This window comes from Mustela nivalis (assembly GCF_964662115.1).
Source record: "Mustela nivalis genome assembly, chromosome: 9".
NCBI lineage: Eukaryota > Metazoa > Chordata > Mammalia > Carnivora > Mustelidae > Mustela > Mustela nivalis.
In genome coordinates, this window is record NC_139028.1 from 90,693,615 (window position 1) to 90,715,038 (window position 21,424).

A 21,424-nucleotide genomic window follows, 5' to 3' on the forward strand; every position below is an offset into this window, starting at 1 on the left:
TGGAGAGCCTGTGCCATGGCCGGCAGCAGGCTAGGCACTGCAAGTACAGTGGAGAGCAAGGAAGACACTGCCTTGCCGCCCTATGACCTACAGCATGTAGACAAACAGATGTTAAACAAAAAATAATAAAAATAATTTTGTAATTACAATTTGGATAAATGCTAGAAAGGAGAATACTAGCTTATGCTAATAGTACAGGGACTCTTCCAAGCTCTCTACATGGATTATCTCATTTAATCCTCATACCAATCTCAGCAATAGATGCTATTATTAGCCCCTTTTTAAAGATGAAGAAATAAAGGCGTGATGTTCTCTCTGTTTTGCTCAAGGCCATACAGCTAATGAGCAGTGGGCTCAGAATATAGAATCAAGCAGGGTGAGTCCAGGCCCCGAGTTCCTGACTCTGTGCCACTTTTTTTATGACCTGCATGGGGAAAGACCATGGATTTAGATTTCCAGGTTAAAGAAAATGACTTTCAGGGTAAGATTTTAGGCCAAGCCCAAGCAGGAACTATTTGGGCAAGAGAAGATAACAGGAGTAATCCAAAGTTGGGGAGATGGAGTGTCCAAAGGTCCTGAGGCAGAAAGAGTTGACTTTGGAGGCATGGCTGGAGAGTGGAGAGTGAAGGCAAGGCTGGAGAGTAGGCAAGAGTCAGAGTAGGTGCGACCTTGTAAATCCTACTAAGGGTCTTGAGCTAAATTCTGAGCAGAGTGGGAACTCCTGAAAGACCAGAATTTGTATGGGGTTTGTAGAGTCTCTCCAAACACAACTGCTACAGCTGGGAGAGGAGAGGCTTTCTCCCCACAGAGGCTGAGGCTGAGCTAACAACTCATTCCTCCTTCCCACCATCTTTTGTAGAAGAAAGAGGATTCTACATAGTTTTGTTCTTATCAGATCTCTGTCTTCTGCTGCATTTAGAAAATGGTGGTGTCCAGAAAAGACTGATGTTATGGAGTAAATGTTTGTGTTCCCCTCCCCCAAATTCACATGTCAAAAATCTTGATCCCCAGTGTGATGGTATTAGGTGATGGGGCCTTTGGGAGGTCATCAGGTTAAAATGGCAGAGATTAGTTATGAGAAGACACCCTTAGCTAGCTCCCTATGAAGATACTATGGGAAGTTGGACAATTTCAAGGAGGAAGAGGGCTCTCCCAGAATCTGACCATGTTGGCATCTGGATCTTATACCCCCAGCCTCCAGAACTGGGGGAATTAGTGATAGCAGCCCAGATGGATAAAAGCAACTGGCAAACCAAAAATTCATTCAGTACTGCTTAATAGTAACCTCAGGCACTAGCATTAACTTTCACATTGCCCAAACTGTGGGAATTAAGATTAGGAAAATGATCTTCTCCCTCTCTCCCCCACCCAGATTTCCATGTTAAAAATGGTAGCATTTCCTTACATTCTTGAGACAGATACTCTATTATTCTGGGTTTTTTTTTTTTTTTTTTAATCAATGCTTTCATTTATTCACTCATCCAACGTTTGCATACCTATCATGTGGCAGACTTGAAAGATCGAAAAGCAAGTAAGACTCAGGTCCCTGTGGAAGGCAGAATAATGAATGGCATCGCCGAAATGTCCACATCCTAATCCCTGGAACCTGTGGACACAATACCTCCTATGGCAAAAGAGACTGTGCAGATGTGTGTAAGTCAAGGCTCTTAAGATGGGAGATCATCCTGGAATATCGTGAAAGAAGGAGGCAGGAGGGTCCAAGTCCTAGAAGGAGATAGAAGGACCAAAGCAGAGTGAGCAACACTACTCCTGGTTGGGGCACAAGCCAAGGAAGGAGGGCAGCCTCCGGAGGCTGGAAAAGGTGAGGAATGGGTCCTCCCCTAGAGCTGACAGAAAGGAAGGCAGCCCTGCCAGTACTTTGGTTTTAGTCCAATAAGACCCACTGGGAACTTTTGATGCTCATAAGATAATAAACTTGTATTTTTCAGACAACTAAATTTGTGATCATCTCTACACCTGCATTAGGGAAAAAATGCACTCCCCACTCCCCTGGGACCTGTCCCAGGACAGACATCTTTGATCTCTCAGTTTCCCGCTAGGACCCACAGTGTTTCTCTCAACCCAGCAGTCCAGGCAGCGCTTCCCAATCAGCCAGTGACTGGATGTAGCTCACTTTGCATCCTGCGGGGTCTGTGCAACACCTTACACACCAGTGTGACCCCGTCGGCACCGCTGTATGTATAAATATTCGTTATGTGGACATTTCTTAAAGATTTTTTATTTTTATTTATTTGACAGACAGAGACCACAAGTAGGCAGAGAGGCAGGCAGAGAGAGAGGGGGAAGCAGGCTCCCTGCTGAGCAGAGAGCCGGATGTGAGGCTCGATCCCAGAACCCTGAGATCATGACCTGAGCCAAAGGCAGAGGCTTAACCCACTGAGCCACCCAGGTGCCCTCATTATGTGGATATTTCTTAATAAGTCTTCTAGATTTGGGCTCCAAAAGTTGGTTCCGCCCCATAGTTGCTGTGTCTCCTCGAGCAAATTACATACATCCCCAGGCTTCAATTTCTTTATCTTGAGGATAATACTATCTACCTCCAAAATCATGAAGAATAAGTGACTAAGGTATCAAAGCATGAAAACTCATGCATGGCCAGGAAGTGCTCCGATTTTAACAATGGGGATAACGACTGCTATTGTTATTGTCTACAGAATTTACCTGAGGTTTAAAAGTCCTTTGGAAAAAAATAAAAAATAAAAATAAAAGTCCTTTGGGGACCTACTGTCTACAGTGTGGGACACACACTAGACAAGTAAGAGTGAGGGCAAGTGGACAGGCTTTAACTGGGAGAAGACAGAATCGGGGTGAGGATGGTCGAAATGGAAACAAGTGAGGGGACTTCACAGTACTGCAGAAGTAAAATCAACGGGCTTGGCAATGAATTGCCTCTGGGGGTAAAGAAATGTCAAGGAAAGGGGCACGTGGGTGACTCAGTGAGTTAAAGCCTCTGCCTTCAGCTCAGGTCATCATCCCAGGGTTCTGGGATGGAGCCCTGCATTAACTGGGCTCTCTGCTCAGCTGGGAGCGTGCTTCCCCCTCTCTCTGCCTACTTGTGATCTCTGTCTGTCACATAAATAAATAAAATCTTAAGAAAAAATTTTTTTTAAATTTCAAGGATGACGAAGTCCAAAACCTTATGATGACATGCTAATTAAAGCATGACATAAATCCTTATTTTGTTTGTGACCTCTCCTGCTGCCTAGCTTTTCCTAGTGTGGTACTCTTTCCTTTCTTCCCGTAACAAAGGAACACCATAAAAATAAAAATCAAAAAAATAAAATAAAATAAAATAAAAAAGAGCCAAAGGAGACACTGAGTATAGAGGCATAAGTATTTGGCAAAATGTAACAGAAAACAAGGAGACTTCCTCTACCTGAATTTTGGCTTTTTGTTGTCACTATGTCAAGAAGACATCATGATTGGCCAGAAAGAGGGAGTGTAAGACAACAGAAAAAGAAAAAAAATAAATAGAATTAAAAGGTCTGAATTGATTTTTAGAAAGAGAAATAAATGAATAGCATAAGAGTTTTTAATTTTTAATGCCTGTAATACAGTTGGGCTGGGGGGTGTAGGCAGCAGGTGGAGAATAGAGAACGAAGCCCTTTGGGACTGTGCAGGGTATGGGATGGGGCCAGCAGACTGCTGGGGAAGAGGGAAACGTTCTGGAGGTCGCGTTGGGACATATGGTGTCCAAATCCCGACTTGGCACCAATGAGTAAGCCCAGAGCTTACCCACAAGGATTCTACAAGATAGCTCTTGTGTGCCTGGGTTCTGTAAAGCTGCCGGGAGTCGAAGGGAGGTCTGCAGTCCTCAGGAGGAACCCATCTCACTGGCACGTGAGTTGCCCCTAGTATCTCATGGGGCCTCAGTGGCTGGAGGGTACTTACAGGGAGCCACTTTCCTCCAAAAGAACCTCTATGCCCTTCTGCCACTGTCCTCCCAAAGAGACCCTGTCAAAGGTGGAATGTTTCTGAGCCGTGGCCCACCAGGAACTGCTGAATAGTGGAGTTTATTTCTGCATGAAACAGAATACCTATTTTTTTTCCTTCTGCCTGGGTCCATGATTTGGCTGTGTTTAGCAGAAGAAAGGCAGGAAAGGCATACTTTGAAATTGTAGCAAGCATCTGAGCAGATTGAATTTAATGTTGGATACACATGTCGAGGAAATTCTCCTTTGCCTCCTGCTCCTTATTCACTGGGGCGCAGTGCGACGCTCCATTGAAGGGCCTGCTGATCTAAGCCAGTGCTAGCTGTTAACGGCAAAGGGCAGGAGCGAGGGGCAGCAGGCTGCATTCAAGGAGGGATGCCCTTCCCCAGGATGCTTCTAGACACTCTGCTCAGCTCCACTGTGCCTGGTGAGACAGGGCAAGAACCTAAAAGCTGCTCAAGTTCTAGCTTGGCCACAAACATGCTGTTTGGCCTTTTCCCACAGCTTAGGTTTGGTTTTCCTGTCCAGGAGATAAAGGGACTGGACTAGATGAATATAAGATTTGTTTTAGGATTCTGACATTTGGAGCATCAACAGATGCTGGAAAGGAATGCCAGCCACAAGTGTAGGATAAAATCTGGCCCAAGTGTTTGGGAGGGCATTAGCTTTCAAATGTTTTAATGGGCATACTCTTTGGCTTATAGGGGACAATTCTTGGGGTATATCTTGTGGAAATACTAGCAAAAGTTTGCAAACTTGGATGTTTATAACTGCAACATATCAGCAACAACTTATGTGTCCACTAGAAGGAAAGTGGTTAAATAAATGTGCTACACAGCTGTAATAAAGAATAAAAAATAGATAATACTTTAGTATATTTTTATAATAATATATAATAATATCCAAAATATATCTTAAAGTGAAAAAGTTAAATTGTTGAGTAAAATATATACAGCTTGATTATGTCTTTCTCTGAAATGAAATCCAGATATGTATAACATATTTTATATTTAATTATATATGCATATGCATTATATTTAATTATATATGCATAGAGAAAAGTTTGAGAAGGTTCCACACTAAAAGTAATAGTGGTTTGCTCTAGGGCTGTACAGTTCAATATGGTAGCCTCACGTAACTACTGAGTACTCACAGTGTGGCTGGTGTGACCGAGGAATTGGGTCTTAAAATTTTATTTAATTTTAATTACTTCATATTTAATTTAAAACCTGTCCTTCAACTGTATGTTTTAGGAGATCTAAATACAGATCAAGTATTTTTAATGAGAATATAGCATCCATTGAGATGTATTGTAAGTGTAAAATACACATCAGATTTAGAAGGCCTAGTACTCAAAAGTGGTAAATATCTCAATAATAATTTTCTATTTTATTAATAATTTGATAATATTGATTACATATTGAAGTAAAAATAGTTGGGATACATTACATTAAATAAAAGATATAATTAAAATTAATCTCACCTCTTCCTTTTCTACTTTTTTTTAACGTGGCTACTAGAAAACTTCAAATTACATATACAGCTCACATGATATTTCTTTTTGTTTTTTTTAAAGATTTTATTTATTTATTTGACAGAGAGAAATCACAAGTAGATGGAGAGGCAGGCAGAGAGAGTGAGGGAAGCAGGCTCCCTGCTGAGCAGAGAGCCCAATGCGGGACTGGATCCCAGGACCCTGAGATCATGACCTGAGCCAAAGGCAGCGGCTTAACCCACTGAGCCACCCAGGCGCCCTCACATGATATTTCTAATGGGCACTGCTGCTCTGGGGAGTGTGATAGAGGAGAGGCTAGACGAACTTTTCATTTATATACTTTTGCATTGTTTGATTTTGTTATAGTAAGCCTGGATTACTTTCATAATTTATAAAGAATAAAGACCTTTAAAATGTGATAATAAAAAAATCATTTCTAGGATGTATTTTGATATATAAAGAAAATATTTGAGAAAACACTCCCTCTAATTTGTTTCTTTTGGGATGGTGTGTCAGGGTCTGAAATAAATGTTTTGCCATCAGGTTATTATAAAGCGGAACTCGCATTGTGATGTGTCTGTGATTTACCAGTATCTTCTAATTGCTTGACCCTTTCTTGGACCACTGCTATCCTCAGTAAGTATACTTCTGCCTGACAACCATCCCAGCTGTGTTGGAAGAGGATTGTTTCTCAGAGAGTAGGAGTTAAGCCCACGAGAGTTAGGGAAAAAAAGAGAAATAATCCTTGAAGAAATCTCCCCTCTTCTCTCCAGCTCCCTCCTCCTGTATCAAGATTCCCCAAAGCTTTGGGGATCTATAGTCCTAGGCTGAACTTCCTACCTCGCTAAATGACAAGGCCAGGATGTTAATGTTCCCCACGCAGACACGTCTGTGTTATACATAAAGATGTCTGTGTTACACATAAACACGTTATGGCTGTAACAATATCACTTTCAAAGGAGCACTAATCCAATGAAGTCATCGAGTCAGAAAACATTTGTTTCTCCGTGTCTTGTGTCTGGGCCGTGTGTGAGACAGAACAGTGAGAAGGAGGGGCAGGGGAAGGATGGAGGGAAGGAAGAAGAGAGAGAGAGAGGACAATCTATAAAACCCGACTCTGCAGAGACAGCTTTTCAAACTATGCCTCTGGTTTCTTATTTGTTTGCTATGGTGTCACTTCCTGATACTTTTTCTGTTTTAAAAGTTGATGATTATCTTTTCTCTACAAAGAGGCAGGTATACAGGTGACCCAAGTCAATATGTTAGGTAGGAGATTGTGGGGTTTCAATGGATGTCACAGAATGATGGGTAGAGAAGAAAACACTGGCAGTTCTTAAAGTTCAGAAATAGCCAGCTCCATGCTCCCCTAAAACCCTAGATCACCCATATCATAGCTTATGTCTGCCTAGATCACATTGGCCTCTTTCTATCTGTCTTCCTGGGTAAGTGCTCCTATCCCCAGCACCTTGCACAGAGTCTTGCAAATAGTAGGCTCTTAATAGAAGTTTGTTAATTGAATGGGTGAAAGAATTAACGAAGGAATAAATGGACCTATCATTTAAGCGTCAGTCTTATCTAAAACATTAATGCAATTAGAATTTCATCTCAAAAATGGACCTATCATTCAAGCGTCAGTCTTATCTAAAACATTAATGCAATTAGAATTTCATCTCAAAAATGGACCTATCATTCAAGCGTCAGTCTTATCTAAAACATTAATGCAATTAGAATTTCTTCCCAAAAATGGACTTGTAAAATTTTCCATCTTATTTACACTTTATTTATTAAATGCCTATCATGGGCTAAAATAAAAGATGTCTAAACAAAGCCAGATTTTACACATACACGCACACACACATACACACGCACACACACACACACACACACACACACACACATACGGTCCCAGCCCTTATGACGCTTACAGTGTGGGGAGAAAGAGAAGGTAGGGATCAGGTATAAAAACATAACATTAAAAATCACAAATTGTAGTAAGTGCTCCCCAGGATATGATCAGGGCTGTTGATGGAGAACAAAGCAAGGGGCTGGGCCAATTTTGCCAAGCCAATTTTTCTCTTCTCTGAGCAACTGACATTGAAGTCAAAACCTGGAGGTTTGGGAGTCAATTCTTAAATAAACAAATTGTGGGTGAGAGGGCCCAGGAGAGAGGAAAAGCCTTCCACACACCCAGGAGCAGTGCCTGCTGCTTCTGTGACTTATCACCCAAATGTGTAATGTAATTTGAATCTGACTTGATTCATTTGGGTTTTAGGGTCCAGGCTAATTTGCATGCCTGACTAGGTGTCCATGTCTGTTGGAACCCACGTGCTCAGAGTATAAAGAAGGCGATTTCCCTTATTAGAAGGGCAATGTGATTATGAGGGGATGTCTGGGAGTGGGCTGAGGGGTGGCTGGCAGGAGGCTGGTAAATTTCGCTTGCTTGTCTTCAAGGTTGTCTCATCCCTCTTCACACTAGCTTCTGCATTTCAGATCTGCTCACTATTCAATTTCTGCTTTCAATATATATATATTTTTGTTGACAATAATTACACGAGATTCACAAGAGCATTCTTATTTTTCACTTTATTTATACTCCTTGTCCCTTTTGAATATTTTAAAATATGAGTTTTTATACCTTACCTTATAAAACGAGTAAATACAATTGTGAACTAGATGTATAGTTCTGTTTAACACGGCGACCCTATGACCATTGTTGGGAATTAGTTTTCTTTCTTCCCGATTCTTAATGCGATATAATTTCAGTGCAATTAGATTTAGAAAACTAAAGAAAAAATAAAAAGGAAATAAAATTCTCTATAACTTAATCATCTGGAGATTACCACAGATAATATCTTGTTATATTTCTTTCTCAATGCCTCTTTAAAAATAGAATAAAATTCTATTGTTAATTTATAATTGACCTTTAAAAACTAGAAACTCAATATATGTAGGCACCTTTCCATGACAGTAAATGCCGACCTTTTGTATGGGTCTATCATAATTGAAATCAGTGGACATTTAGGTTGCAATTTTCACCATAAAATTAACTTTTAATCTAAATTTTTAATAATATTTATTTATTTACTGGGGGGAAGGGGCAGAGGGTGAAGGAGAGAGAAACTCAAGCAGACTAGATGTTTGAAAATGTTTGAAAATCTAGGCTGACCAAATCACATTCAGGGTTGTTTCCTAATGTCACTGAACAATTTAAACAGCAAGTTTCTCTTAAACTGTTCTTTCTTTCTTTCTTAGATCTATTTATTTACTTGAGAGAGAGAAAAAGCAGGTGCACGGGAGAGGGGCAGGAGGAGAAAGAGGGGAAGCAGACTCCCTGCTCAACAGGGAGCCCCAGGGCTCGATCTCCTGATCCCGAGATCCTAACTTGCACCAAAACCAAGAGTCGGAGGCTTAACTGACTGAGCCACCTAGGAGGCCCACAAAATGCCCTTTCATAAAATATCAATTTCTCGGGAGGTTGGTGGTGATGCATAGGGCGCAATGAAATCCGTCTAATGCTTAGTTTGAAGATTTGCTCACATCTGTTGTGTGGAGGGGGTGGGGTAAGAGTAGGGGTGAGTACTGTTGGGAGTTCCCGCTCTGATCACAATTGTTACTGCGTCATCACCATGTTGGGCAGGGGAGGGGGCGGGGCAAGAGGCAAAGCTCCAGGTGCCCAGAAGTGGGCCCGCTGGAGGATTCTAGCCATCAGAGGCCCCCACCTACCAGGACATGAAAAAGAGAACCTCCACCGGTTTCCCTCCAACAAAACAGAACATCAGCCAGCGCTGGTCCTCCTTGTGCAAGATCAGCCTGGCGCAGGTGGATGAATACCCAGAGATCCGTTCCACCTTCAAACCTGACATTCCCCTTAGTTACCATCCTGTGATTTCCTAAAGTCTATTTTCTGTTTCTTTTCAGCTATAGCAACCTGCTCTCCTAAATAGCTTCTTTATCTGGTGGAGCAATTACAGTCTGTGACTAACAGCTGTGGTTCATAAACACGAGTTTCACTGTTTGGGTCAGTAGTTCTTAGCCTTTTCTGAATGGCAACTCCCACAGCTGATCTTGGCATTAAGAGAAGCACCTTTCCTGAGCACTCGGGTTGGTACTCAATAGAGCAGTTTACTCTTGGAGGGTTCTGTTTTCCCATTATAAAGGAGGTGACATTTTTATTAAGTTGTGAGTCCTGGCATCTAATACCAAACATATTTCTGGATGCTGACTTTATTAGTGATTTTAACTTTCTCCATTGAGCTTTTCTTTCTATTCCAAATGGTCTACAATAGGTATGTCTTTTTAGACTTAGAAAAAAAAATGTTCTTTCAAAAAGTAAGTCTCAGGCTCGATGAAGAGTCTTAGACCCGACACCAAAAATCACAATCCATCAAAAAAAGGTATAAATTACACTTCAGAAGAATTCAAAGCTTTTGCTGTGTGAAAGACTATGTAAAGAGGATGAAAAGACAAGCCGTGGACTGGGAGAAAATACCATTTGCAAACCACACGTCTGACAAAGGATTTGTACCTAGAACATACAAAGAATGCTCGAAGGTTGAGAGTGAAAACAAAGAATTGAATTAGAAAATGGGCAGCCTATAAGAGACATGTCATTGAAGAGGGCATACGGAGGGCAAAAAAGCTCGAGAAAAGGTCTTCAACGTTACCAGCCATGAGAGAAATGCATTTGACCATGACCAGATACCACAACACACCTACTGAGAGAGCTAAAGTGAAAATAGTGACAATGCCAAATGCTCACAGGGAATCAGAGAAACCAGATCTCTTGTACGTGGCTGGTGGGAACGTAAAATGGTACAGTGACTTTGGAGAACAGGTTGGCAATTTCTTAAAAAACTGAACATAGACTTTCCATATGACCCAGCAATTAATCCCTGGGCACGTATCCCCCAGAAATGAAAGAACCCGAACAGGAGTATTCATAACAGCTTTATTCGCCTTAGCCCAAATCTGCAAAACACCAAAACGTCCATCAATGACTATTTCATATCTTTTAGATATTTTTGTTTTAGAATGTGAGAGTTTATTGCTTAATTTTTTATTTGGAATAAAACTCACTTAACATAAAACATCACTTTTACTTTCTTGAGCGCACAATTCAGTGGTGTTTTTAGTTTATTCACAGTATTGTGCAACCATCAACATTATACGATTCCAAACATTTTCATCAGCCAAAAGGAAACCTCACACCCATCGGGTCATTTTCCGTCCCCTGCAATAACTAATCTCCTTTCCACACATTATATGATTCCACGTATATGAAGGGTGCCTATGTATGGAATCCTACAACAGGATACAAGAAAGAGTCCATTGTGCCTGGCTTCTTTCACACAGCATAATGTTTTCAAGGTTCATCCCTGAAGTAGCATGCATCAGAACTTCACTGCTTTTTGTGGTCGGATAATATTCCACTGCACAGATATATTTAAATTTAAATTTTTAAGATTTTATTTATTTATTTGACAGACAGAGATTACAAGTAGGCAGAGAGGCAGGCGGGGGAGAGGGGAGGAAACAGGCTCCCTGCCGAGCAGAGAGCCCGATGCAGAGCTAGATCCCAGGACCCTGAGATCATGACCTGAGCCAAAGGCAGAGGCTTAACCCACTGAGCCACCCAGGCACCCCTAATTTTAATTTTTTTAAAAAAGATTTTATTTATTTATTTGACAGACAGAGATCACGAGTAGGCAGAGAGGCAGGCAGAGAGGCAGGCAGAGAGAGAGGGAGAGAAGAAAGCAGGCTCCCAGCGGATCAGAGAGTCCAATGTGGGCCTCGATCCCAGGACCCCGGGATCACGACCTGAGCCAAAGGCAGAGGCTTTAACCCACTGAGCCAGGCACCCCTAATTTTAATTTTTGATACAATTTTTCTTTGTTCCCTTCCTGCAGGTCTCTTTTACGTTGGTTAGTTTAGCGAACTGCCTCCAGCCTGGACTGCTGACCCGTGACCTCCCATAACTCAAACCCAGGCTGACATATGTGGGCTTCGTTCCCTCACTTCTCAGTGTCTCCTCCTGAAATCAAGACGCTTCCTCAGGTAGGTCATTAATTGGGACTCAGAGGATCTCTACAGGGGAGAGTCTCTTCGTGGCACATCAGAGGTGACTGGTGTCAGGGTGGAAGGGAGGGGAGACAGCCAGTCTGTCTACGGAGCCGAACCAATTTGTAGTCTCTCCTAGTCACTTGACTCCCCTTTCTAGAACAAGGTGCACTAAATCTTTTCCCCAAAGCAAAACTTTTCTAAGCTGTTTTGGAAGCACACCCATTTTGCCCGAGTGTCCTTACTCTCTGCCTGGTACTCTTGTGTCCAGAGCTGTCTGTCCCACAGTGTTGCAGTCACCCGCTTACCCACTACCAAGCACAGTATCCTTCCATCACTGATGTCATAGCTGGGCTGAGCTGACTGTGCCCATGGTATGTTGGTGTCTTAGTAAACGTGAAGCCCAGTTACTGAGCCCTTATGATGTACAGGCCCCAGACTGAGCCCTTTGCATCTGACTTCGGGCTCACAGCAATTGCATCGGACCGAAGCTGTTCTTATTCCCCATTAAGATTCAGAGGCAGAGGCTCAAAGAGTTTTAGGGTCCAGTCCAAGATCATAGCACCACTGAGTGGCTTGGGGAGGTTGCAACACAGACCAGACTGATGGGTCATTCAAGTGCACCGAGAGCCTAGGCTCTGCAGCCAGACTTCCTGGCTTCCATACCTGGCTCCTTGTCCATTACCTATTTGGATTTGCCTCCGTTTCCCTACCTGTAAAATGGGGTGAATAATAATACCTACCTCGTCGTGTCATTGTAAAAATGAAATACAAGAATCTGCTACGGCCTGAGAGCTCTGTGCCTGGCACATACTAAAGGCCATGTGAATGATCACTGTTGTCATGGTTGTTTTTATTACGTTAAGTCTTAAGAATGGGACAGTGAGGCAAGGAAAAGAAAAAAATGACCCAAACAGACACCATTTCATGTTGCCTCATGAGATCTCTTCTGGCCAAGTGACACAGCGCGCACTTACTCCAAGCGGCTGCTCCCAGCCCCAGGGGCTTTCAGCCACCCACAAAGCCAAACCAACCATTTCCAAAGCCACATTCTTCAGGTCAGCGATAAGTCTCTGTAGTAACAGGAAAGGGAGCGAGGGGAGCATAACTCTTTCCTATAAGAGCCAGCCACGGATTTTCTTTGGAGAAGCATATTATGTGGGCACCCGGGACATTGCCTTTTGTCAATATTTAGGATCACCTAAATAACTTAGGAGCACGGATGCTTTGTGTATCTCTATTTCCACAACACACCACGGACTATCAGTGCCTTTAACTCTAACCAGATTAGAGAACCAATTCCAGGAACTCCAGAGCCGGTTCAGAAAACTCATCTTTACCAAAGGGTGTCATGACACATTACCTGCCTCGCAGAGACTGGTTAAGAGACCTGCAGCTGAGGCTTTCTTCACTCCTCTAAATTGGTGATGGCTTCAGTCCAGGCCAAAATCAGCTTCAATTTGGAATCCCAATCAATAGCCCTGTGAAGGACTTCGCTTTGAGGGACCCTAAGTTGGCTGAAGGAAGATAGGCCTCACCATCAGATGGGCTAAAGCAGGTGGGTCTCCCTGAGCTCAGGGAGCTACAAAGATTTTTTGGGCAGAGCAATAAGAATGTTACTGCTGGCATAGGACCATATGTCAGGTTTATAGCTCTGAGTCCCCAACACAAACTCCAGGCTCTCATGACCTTCAGGAAAGACAAGGTTTACAGTTGATCTAATTTAGAAGGGAGAGGCTCTTTCCAGAATCCCTGAGTATAAGGAATGCCTCATTGAGGGGAGGGGATGAGGGAGGTGGGAACATACCCTTAGGACTGGTGTCTAAAATAAGTGTCCTTACGGGCGCCTGGGTGCCTCAGTGGGTTAAAGCCTTGGCGTTTGGCTCAGGTCATGATCCCAGGGTCCTGGGATTGAGCCCCATGTCGGGCTCTCTGCTCAGCAGGGAGCCGGCTTCCCTTCCTCTCTCTGCCTGCCTCTCTGCCTACTTGTGATCTCTGTCAAATAAATAAATAAAACCTTAAAAAAAAAAAATAAGTGCCCTTGGAATTTCCTGGGGAGGGGGGAGGGGACATCTCTATAAAGAATCATAAATCTTTAAGATTTTAGAAACTTATCTTGATGTGGCTTTATCAACATTCCTATTACATGTGTTAGTAGAAGGTACTTATCTCCATGGCACCATCACCTAACTGAACTCTTTTATTTTATGATAAAGAAGCTGAAGCCGAGTCAGACAGCAATATAGTAATGAAGACCCAGAACACAAGATGGCAGCCCTCAGTATATTTTTCCACACTCAGAGTCACGCTGCTAAAAGACGGTTCTAAAAATGTCCTTCTACACAGATCATTCCTCCTCTCTCACAAGGCTGGTGGGTCCCTCCCAGCAGATAGTTCTTTTTTTTTTTTTTTTTAAGATTTTATTTATTTATTTGAGAGACAGAGATCACAAGTAGGCAGAGAAGCAGGGCAGAGAGAGAGGGGGAAGTAGGCTCCCCGCTGAGCAGAGAGCCCGATGCAGGGCTCGATTCCAGAACCCTGGGATTATGACCTGAGCCCAAGGCAGAGACTCTAACTCACTGAGCCACCCAAGCGCCCCTCCACCAGATAGTTTTATCCACAAACTATTCAGAGTCCTCTGAAGCCTGTCTCAACAAGAACTAGAGCTTCTGCCGAGGTGGGGAGGGAGGATTCAAGGTTGAATTGAGAACAGAAGTGATTAAAAAGCTCAACAGAACAATCCTGCTGATTCAGAATGACTAGAGAGTGGTCTTCCTGATTACCTACTCTTTCTGCTCATGCTTACTGAGTGAATGAATATATGGAGAATTGGAATATAATACGAGCAGTGCTACTCAGTTCAATTGAGTCTTTCTTCCCCTAGTGTGTCGAGGTCATTATGATGAGTATGGGTTACCATTCTGGAGAATTCAAACAATGGCGAACAGGGTTGACAATCTTCCCTTTAGCAAATTTTTGGTAATTTACTGACCCTGTTGTAGAAGGTGAGGGTGTCTAAGCTCGCTCTTTTCTTTTTTAAAAAGTGAATCCCTTCATATCCGTCTGCTTATCGTTTTTTTTTTTTAAGATTTTATTTATTTATTTGGCAGACGGAGATCACAAGTAGGCAGAGAGGCAGGCAGAGAGAGAGGGGGAAGCAGGCTTTCTGCTTAGCAGAAAGCCTGATGCCAGGCTCGATCCCAGGACCCTGAGATCATGACCTGAGCTGAAGGCAGAGACTTAACCCACTGAGCCACCCAGGCGCCCCTGTCTGCTTATCTTTCCCTTAGCCTTTTCTTCATAATAATATCATAAGGAATGTACACACTCACATCTAGTTATCTGAGACTTCGGTTGATTGGACCCTAGTTAGCCAGTTAATAGGACCATCACACAGAGGATTATGTCTTAAACATCTCCCTGAATTCTCTGTTAACAAGACGGGAGACAGGCCATGGGTCACTTGATCCTTTTTACTTCACTTAGGAACATGAATCTTGAGGCCAAGAGGCAGAAACCAGCCCACTGACACAGCTGGCAACTAGACACAAAACAATTCAGTGATAGGTTCAAGAAAAATGAGGTCAAGTTTAAAAAATAATTTTAAAAAATTCAGTGATCAGGGGCGCCTGGGTGGCTCAGTAGGTTAAAGCCGCATCAGGGTCTCTTCTCAGCAGGGAGCCTGCTTCCCCGCCCCCCCCCCCCTGCTTGCCTCCCTGCCTACTTATGATCTCTGTCTGTCAAATAAATAAATAAAATCTTAAAAAAAAAAATTCAATGACCAGTTCAGGTACACCTTAACTCGTTATGTATTTTTGAGCAGGCAATGAATGAAACACAAGAGTACACAGAGAAATATGTTCTGTAAACTAAGTAAACAGAGGCTTTTAGTGACACCTTTTTAAAAATCTTTTGCTTCTCAGCTTAAGCTAAATGTTTTAGCGTTTTATAAAATAATTTTTTAAAGTCACAGATCAAGATTTATCTACATTCAGGTAGATTCTGCTGGCTCATGTCCAAAAGACTTGGTCCTCCTGAGGGTAGTATCCTTTGCTTTTCTTCGAGTATCTTATTAACACTTTTACTTCTCAGGAATTATGCCAAGTATCAAGGCTACAGAGGAAGAAGATCCAGCCCCTGTCCTATGGGAACTGACATGAGAGACTAAACGCCCAAACATTTTCTCACTGTCACCATCATTTTCTTTCTTAAAATGCCATCAATCTGAGCTTCATAGACAATGCTCCTTACATGTCCTGTGGTTTCTCCACAGGGTTCCTATACACTTGCTACTTAGTTCTCTTTAAGATGTACACGTAGTTCAAATTGAACAACTTCTCAGAAATGCTGCTGTGCATCTTTTTTTTCCTGTCTTTACCTCGTCACACACCCTCCTGCCTCCAGCCTGGTTCTTTCTTTGGCTCTTGATCTGAAATAACAAGGCACTAAACTGAGATGAGAAGGGCCTGCTTGTCTCAGGTGCCCCACATGGTGCTCACTGGTAAGGGTTTTGTTATATCTTTCTTTCCCAAGTTTGTCCTAGCCTATTTATCCCTAGATTGTTTTCTAGGGCTAAGCATTATTTGTAATAGCTAAAAAAAAAAGCAAAACAGAAGTAATCTCTATCTTCATCTGTAGGAAGGGAGTAAACTCAACTATGACATATCCATACAATGAAACTCTCTTCATGCTTTAAAAAGAGAGAAAGGTCTTGGGGACGCCTAGGTGGCTCAGTTGATTGACAGTCTGACTCTTGATTTCCACTCAGGTCATAATCTCCGGGTTGGGGGATCTGGCTCCGTGCTCAGTGGTGAGTTGGTTTCTTTCCCTCTCTTTCTCCCTCTGCTGGCTTATGCTTTCTCTCTAATATAAATAAATAAATCCTTAAGGGGAAAAAAAAAAAAAAAAAAAAAGAGGGGTACCTGGCTGGCTCAGTGCGTTAGGGCCTCTGCCTTCAGCTTGGGTCATGATCTCGGGGTCCTGGGATCAAGCTCCGCGTCGGGCTCTCTGCTCAGTGGGAAGCCTGCTTCCCCCTCTCTCTCTGTCTGCCTCTCTGCCTACTTGTGATCTCTGTCTGTCAAATAAATAAATAAAATCTTAAAAAAAAAAAACAAAGAATGAGAGGTGTCTCAAGATGTTGCACGCATAAAAGCAGAGATTGGAATGGGGTTATCAGAGGCCAGACTTTGGAGGAAACAGGAAGATGTTGGTCAAAGGTTTAGCTATGGCAGGATGAATAAGTTCTGGAGATCTAATGGACAACATGATGGCTAGAGCTAGTAGTACTGTATTGCATTCTTGAAATTTGCAAAGAGAATAGATCTTCTCACCACAATAGTAACTCTATGAGGTGATATGTTAAATAGCTTGATTGTGGTAATCCTTTCACAATGTACACATAGATCAAAACAACGTGTGTTCAACACCACAAATATATACAATTTTTATTTGTCAGGTGTACCTCAATAAAGCTGGGGGCGTGGAAGTGAAAGGTATGTATGATACACTGTAAAAATTTAAAAAGGCAAGTTAGAAGAACAATATGTGTTCTTAAAAATACATATGTAAATCTGCAGAAAATACATATGTGAATCTGAAGAAAGTGATGTGAACACACCCATACACAGTATTTGAATGAAAAAAATATTAGGAGATAAACAGACTTAAAAGTGAGGAGTCTAGCAAGTGAGACAGAGAAGGAACCGTTGAAGGAAGGATTGCACTTTCTAATTCTGCACTTTTCTATTGATTATTTTGACAATGAGTAGATATACTTGTTATAAATAAATAAAAAGGAGAATATAATATTTTCCTAGATATTTCAAAACTATATATTCTTCTGGACTTTTTTTTTTTAAAGCTTTTATTTATTTATTTGACAGAAAGGGAACACAGACAGGGGAGTAGAAGAAGGAGAAGCAAGATTCCCGCTGAGCAGGACCCCAATGCGGGGCTCGATCCCAGGACCCTGAGATCATGACCTGAGCAGAAAGCAGACGCTTAAGACTAAGCCACGCAGGCGCCCCTGTTCTTCTGGACTTGCATAGCTGTTGAGTTTTCACATACTTTGATAATACCCTTATCTCCTCTTTGATAGCTTCAGGGAATTAAGGCCCCAGGCGAACAAGTGTGTGCCCCTCTTTCCTGTCTGTTGCTTCTCCAGGTTCCCCATCCCCTGGGATAATACAGAGTGTGTTTCATTCGGACTCTTGTACACCATTCTAAGAAATCGTGGTCACGTGATAGATGGACACCCTGGAAAATCTATTCTCCAGGCCCTGAAAGGAAGCCAGAGTGGTATGATTTTCAACTCACAGATCAGGAAACTGAGGCATGGAAAGCTGACCGGGTCTGCCCAGGCCACATGAGAGGTTAAGAGTCATGAGATGTGGTGGAAAAGGTCTTGGGTTCAAAGCCCTGAACCCCAAGTTGAAATTCTTGACATATTACATTTTCTTTAAGCAAAATTTTAACTCCCTGAGCCCCAGTTTTCTTGTTGGTAAAATAAGGATTAGAATGCCTGCCTCCCAGAGTGGTACTATTACATGAGAGTATTTAAAATTTTTTCCCATTGTAAAGCACCATATATATCATAAGACCAACAATCAGAAAATAAGATGTGAACAGTCAGACTGTTGTGGTTGCATATACAACTAGACTTTGTTTGATTTTCTTACGCTCAAAACACAAATTTTAAACTGTCTTTCAAACATCTTAGAAGTAGTCCCTTTGCCTTGAAAGGTCTCGTTCTTTAAACTCAAGCTTTTTTGTTCTCCGCCCCAAATATTTCTCTTCATGCATTTTAAAAGAGGCACAGAAGTATCAGTTCCACAAGGAAGGCAACAGTACTCTACTAGAATGCCATACCAAATTGGAGAGAAGTCTAAAAGCAGATTAAAGTTGTTTCAAATGCTTCAAAGAGGAGGAAAAATCTAATCCCCCAAGGCTTCTTTAAATCCATAGTCCTTAATTTCACAAAACTTCCCAAGTCTTTTAAAAGGCCCAAATATCATTTTACAGTGTGAAGGAGTAATGGAGAACATTTCCCAATTTTTAAGAACATTCTTCCTTCCTTCAAAAAGGGCTCAGGAAAGCTGGGTCTCCCCTCACAAAGGAACTGACCCAAGTGGACGACGACCTGCCGCCTTAGCAGGGAATAGGGGCAGCCGTCCCCAGAGCCCTGAGCCTGGAGTTGATGGTTAACGACTACCTGGAGAATTCCTCAAAGAAGCAGAGTCAGGCCCTTTCCCTGTTATTTCTGGGCGCGATTTTCATGTCTGTCATTGTGTGGAAGAACGCCCAGTCCCTCTACTGTGTAACACTGAAGGAAAGAAAGTTTCCAAATGAGAAGAAAAACAAGGCTGGTTGTAACAGACGCAAGTAGGACCCCTTCCGCTGCTTTAGAAAACTGTTCTTCCTAAGCTATCTTCACCTGCCCAGAAAGGCCATCCCTTGTCCCGAAACACTTCTCCTGACTTTTCCCTTGCTGACGTATGGAAGCAATGATAAGAGCCCCCATTATAGCACGAATATGGGTTGAGATGACTTCAGTACCAAGCACTTTGTCAAAGGGCTTACGTGAGGCAGATACTATTATTAGCCCATTTTACAGATGCCCAAGTTGAGGTCTGAAAGCCTAATGCAGCTGCCAAGTTTCACATAGCTACTTAAGGGGTTGAGCAGGTACTTGAACCCAGATCTTTCTGACTCTGAAGTCCGTGCTTGGCCAGAGCAATGCACTGCCTAAATACAGACCACATGGCGAGGCCCAGGTTGAACACTTCCACTTCATCGCTGATGTTATTCAGCTAACTGGTATTATGGTTAACAATAGCAGCCCGTGTCCCTTCTAAGGATGCTCAGTGGCTTCACACCTGATCTCATTTCATGATTCCCAGCAGGTGTAAATGGAACAGACTACCCTGACCCTGGAAATAATTTCTGCCTCTTCAGTCAGACTTTGCTTCTCTCCTTCTCTCCTGTTCTCGTCTCCCTCTTTCTTCATCTCTGAGCTGTCCTGGTTGCATTTTTACCTTGCCTTCAGACTGGCCTAACCTGTAAACCTTGTCGTGAAGAAGATGGTGAGGGGAGACATCTTTTCAGGTGTCTTCTGCTTTAGTTGCAGGGGAAGTTACGAGTGTCCCTCTCTGCTCTCCGTCTTCAGGACACCTCCCCGCGGAAAGTGCCAGAACGGTGACCTCAGACCACAGCTTGAACGCTGATTGGAAGTCACCCAGCTCCCGAGGTGATAGAGTGTCCTTTCTTTAAAAAAAGGAGATAAAAATAGCTAAGAAACAACACTTTCCTTAGTTCTCTGAAAGGTTGGCATCCTTCCAGGAGAGACTTATGTACTTTTTGTACTTGGAGGAAAAAAAGAGATGGGATCTGATCCAAGAATGGTCCTACAAATGAGAGAAATATGGAGCAAGCAGCTGGAGCCGAGCGGCCAAGTGGTACCACCAGCTGCAGGCCCATTAATTAACATTCCCTGGTATGTAGCAGCTTCGGTGACCTTGATTCTTGTTGAATTCACAGAGATAATTTTTACAGAGCCTCCACTTTTCTCGCCGCAGTGTATTTACCCAAGGAGTACCTTGCATATTTCCCCCCATCTCTCTGAGCCGTAAATTTATTCTAATTGCGAAGAGATACAGTAAAAGCCTGATTGAACACTTGGCAGTTTATAGAGATTTATTTCTGGGGCTTAAGGGGGTTTTTAGAGTGTGTGACTAGAGCGGGGTGGAGGGGAGTTGGGGAAAGGAGCCCAGGAGAAAATGTAGATTTAATGGATCTATAAAATGTCCCCTCTAGATAAAGGCTTGTTCCAAAGACTCTTAAACAGCCTGACCCAAACCAGGGTCCGTGACAGCCAGTCCGACATGCGGTGTCTGAAGAATTGCATATTCCTCTCTGGGTTTTGAGGTTTCCATATGAAATTCGTTATTCCCCACGCAGAGGTGGGACAGGGCTGAGTCTGTTTCCCAGAAAGAAGCATCATATTTAACTACAAATTTCTAAGTACTAAAAGCTATGAAAAGAGGCTAAAGTAAACCTCCAGCACCAGCCCTCAAAATCACTCAGCCTTTTCTCTAACCTTCTGGAAGATGCATTCCAAATTTTAAGCGTCTGTCCTGGAAAGTGAATCGTGAGAGCCTGTCCTTTGTATCAGGATTTCTGTCCTTCAAAACCTAGTTATCCATGACACTTCCAGACGATGGTGAGACAGACGGACACTCTCTCCTCTAATGGGGACTTCTGCTCAGAGTCGACTTTGCCTGTACACACCACTGAACTTTTCCACGAAATCCTTCTAGGCTTTTGATCCCATGAGTGACATTCGTCTTTTTGCAAAGCAGCTGCTTTGCAAGTTTTGCTGAAGACGAATTTTTTTAGGACTTTCAACTGTTAACTTTGTTATATTGTACATCTACTCACAGTACTAAAATAGAGACCTTTGTTCTGGAAGAAGACACAAGATAGAAAAGGATACAAAGTAGATACTAGTGAGGAAGAAGCCTGCAAAGTCGGTGACTGGCCTCTTTGGCCAGAGGCTAAATGGGGAGTGCGTGAGCGGTTTGGGATGTCCTCTGCATTTTCACTTTTTTCAGGAGTTGGCATAAGGAGACCTTAGGAACATTTTTTTTTTAAAGTTTTTGTGAAGTTTAACACATGGGGGGAAAAGGGCCATTTAACAAGTTGTTTTAAAGTTAACACCCAAGTCAAGGCGTATATAATATTGCTAACTTTCCCACATAAGCTGCTACCATGCTCCTCAAGAAAACTGAAATTGTGATGTTTATGGGAATCACTTCTGTGCCTTTTAAAATAATTAGTTACCACCTAGGTGTGCATCTATATAGAATAGTTTAATTTTATATCTTAGAACTTCATATGAACGGAACTCCTGCCCTGTTCTTTT

General features: G+C 42.5%; 1 long non-coding RNA gene across 12 annotated transcripts in view; it reads left to right on the forward strand.

Moving 5' to 3' along the window:
• The window catches only part of LOC309873391, a 107,058-nt gene that overhangs the window by 17,357 nt on the left and 68,277 nt on the right, over nt 1-21,424 (forward strand). For all 12 annotated transcript variants that reach the window (XR_014316321.1, XR_014316322.1, XR_014316323.1 and 9 more), the window contains exon 2: nt 11,355-11,502. This is a non-coding gene — a long non-coding RNA (uncharacterized lncRNA). The remainder of the gene's footprint in view (nt 1-11,354; nt 11,503-21,424) is intronic.